Source organism: Anabrus simplex, chromosome 2 (genome assembly GCF_040414725.1).
Source record: "Anabrus simplex isolate iqAnaSimp1 chromosome 2, ASM4041472v1, whole genome shotgun sequence".
In the NCBI taxonomy this organism is placed as follows: Eukaryota; Metazoa; Arthropoda; class Insecta; order Orthoptera; family Tettigoniidae; genus Anabrus; species Anabrus simplex.
This window is the reverse complement of record NC_090266.1, coordinates 297,527,205-297,530,264: the sequence shown is the minus strand read 5'-3', so window position 1 is coordinate 297,530,264 and position 3,060 is coordinate 297,527,205. Positions and strand designations below refer to the sequence as shown.

The 3,060-nt window shown below is 37.5% G+C and overlaps 1 long non-coding RNA gene across 1 annotated transcript; it reads left to right on the top strand.

Annotated features, from left to right (window-relative positions):
- Positions 1–1,046: 1,046 nt before the first annotated feature.
- LOC137498642 (uncharacterized) lies at positions 1,047–2,574 on the top strand. The gene is made up of 3 exons (XR_011017882.1): positions 1,047–1,393; positions 1,709–1,867; positions 2,155–2,574. It is a non-coding gene; the product is annotated as an uncharacterized lncRNA (long non-coding RNA).
- The last annotated feature ends 486 nt before the right edge of the window (positions 2,575–3,060 follow it).

Genomic DNA, 3,060 nt, shown 5'->3' with positions numbered 1-3,060 from the left:
AGCGTTAAGTAAGGACCGAAGCAGAGATGTCATTACGCAACTTTATGTACACGCCTTGGGAGAGAGAATTATTACGCTCTATAAAAAATCTGGGGATCCATTTAGGTGAATTCTGGCTCCCAAATTCCGGACGTTACAGTTAATAATTCAATTTATTTATATTTATTTATGTTACAGCTCCAAAAGTCAGCACTCTACCACTCAGCTCGACCAACGTAGCCTTCTATAATGAAGACAGTGAACATCACCATTAAAACCATTTTTATTGAATCTGTTTACATATTCGCTAACCTATTGTGACAGTCAAGGCCGGCAAGAATGCCAGCGAGAAATAACTGCACCGCAGCGGCTTCATGTAGACGAGGCTAGCAGGGAACGAAACAATAGCGCCGTAGAATTGAGGCTCGTGACGAGGAAGTTCCTAAAAGAAGCTGGACGCTGAGTACCAATGGACCAGGCACCCGGATTGAGATGGAGGTAGAACCTACTAGAATCTCTCGCTCGCCTATATAAGAACACAGCTGACGTACGTCAGTTAGTCTGCAGTCAGTCTCAAGTGCGCCATTCGTGAGTGGGCATACCAGTGCAATACGATATTTGAACGATAAGATGAGAAGCGTGTGATATCTCTCTTAAGATAATTTTGCTGCGACTAAGACAATAAGATTTATTTCCAGTGTCAGCCGCAATTAGTTCAAGTCAAGATGATTTTTTTTGTCCTACCGATTTTTGTGTCGTAGAAGAGAAGGCAGTACTAGATCCGTCCACAATTTCCATAACGTACATCATAGATCTGCGGTAGCATCAAATGAGCTTGTTCAACACAATAACAAATGTAAAGTATTTTAAAGAATGAGTGTTGAATATATTCGTTCTTGTTCTAACAATTTTAATATAGAATTATTTAAAAAAGGGCAAACACTGTAGGCTGGAAATGCCTCCAGAAGAACGGATTAAAACATTTATGTAAGAAAATATGTTTCTTTAGTAAAATATTTACATTACAGAGCAGAGTGAAATTGTAGCTATATAAAAGAGAGATACCAGCCTTAGGGGGCTGTCACACAGGCTCGATCGAACGACTGCGATCAACCGACTAAGAAAACAAACCTACAGAGGGCAGTGGCACCAGTCACACAGCATCGATCGTCAGCGATCAACTACGAGCGATGAAGATCGACTGGTTTGTGAAAACAAACGTGTCCGTTTTTCAGTCGCAGTCGTTCGATGATGGCGGACGCAACATAGTCATCTGTTGATGAAATCGAAACATTAATTTGCTTAGTGTATGAAAACAAAGTGGTGTATAATCCTAGACTCCCTGGATATAGTAATAGGGAGACCGTGAATTTTGTATGGCATTCTATAGCGTCGAGAACTGGGACAAAAACTGGTAAGTAATTATTATATTTTTACGATTATCTTATGAATAGTGTTATCTTAGATTATTTATTGATAAAATATATTATACGGAATAGATTGGTAAAAAAAGTTATACTAGGAGAACTAGTAATTATCATTCTTGTAACTTAATTGAAGAAATGTTTGGAAAACATAAGCAGTGCCTTCCTAACCTCCATCTCGTACCGGTACCTAATGAAATGAATAGGCCTACCATTGTTCGCTTTAATGACAAATAAGTGTAGGCCTATGCCATAAGTAGGCCTACTACATGTATATGTCACAATATTCTGATTCATTGTTTCAGGAAAAAGTTGTGCCAAAACAAGGCAAATTCTGAAGGCTGGATATCGAACTTGGAGAGATAACATCCTCCCTCTCCTCCCAGGTTCTGCTGTACAGAAAACATAAAATGGGTCTACTTCAATGCTCTCAACTTTCTGGAACTCTTCATTGCTGGAAAAAGGTACAATTCTGTAATATTTATTTTTAAAAGTAGGCCTAGACTACAGACCAGTGTTATAGTTGTGAAAGAGTGAGGGGAAGATTCAGTCTGTAGGCCATAAGTTCCACCCATCTGTTCATTAATTTATCAGATATAACTGAAAGTAATATAATATAATCCAACCTAACAATCATCTTACTAAAATAATTATTGAAAGTAACAATTTCCTAAGCAGAAGGCTTGTGTCCAGACTAAAATATAGCTCCAATTTAGAAGAATTGCATTAATATGTTGTTCATTTTTTTCAGTTCTGTAACAAACACATCTATGGAAGTGGCACCTGATCTGTGAGAGCCTTTTCACCAAGCTGAAATAGAGGAGGAGGAAGCAGAAATAATTTGTGTTGGAGGGGTCTTACTCCTACAGATCAGAAATTACTGAAGGGACTTCAACTTCCAGTCCAGTGGCTTCTGCTTCCACAAACAGCTCTGCCAGCAGTTAAAAATAAAAGAAACAGAAATGTGAAAGTGACAGTGACAGTGATGTGTTAAGTGAATATTTAGAAAAGATACTGAAAACTGAAAAGAAAATGTAATCAGTGTTATTTTTAGTGTCTTTGTGATGACATGGAAAGAATGAGTGTACTAGGTCGAAGGGTTTTCAAAGTTAAAATTCAGGAACTGTTGTATACAGTGTTAGATCAAGAAAGAATCAAATAAAATTTATGTTCTTGAGAAATGTTCTACTTTTTTAATTAAATAAGTTTTTGTTATAGCCTACTTATCTATCAATATTTATTTGAATCCTCAGTGAGTTATGTGTATTAGCACCTGATGGGAAAGAACCTTAACTCCAATTTTTTTAAATTATTAGCATTATTACAACATCTTAATTTGTATATTTTATGTGGTAGAACATGTATGGTTTACAAGGAAAGGAGTATTTTGAAATACATGTAGTAGGTCCCTTCTGTGTGTATGTAGTAAGCAGTTGTACAGCACAGGTGGTCTGAAACCAGACCGGCGTATTGATAGTTCTGTCCAAGAGCTGGCTTCCTTCTTTTGGTACCTATACTGTTGATCACAACTGCAAACTCATTGCATTAGGTATGTACAGCACAGGTGGTCTGAAACCAGACCAGTGTAAAGACATGAGTAGTTTTGTCCAGGAGCTAACTGTCTTCTTACAGAATACTGTTGAACACAACTGCAAGC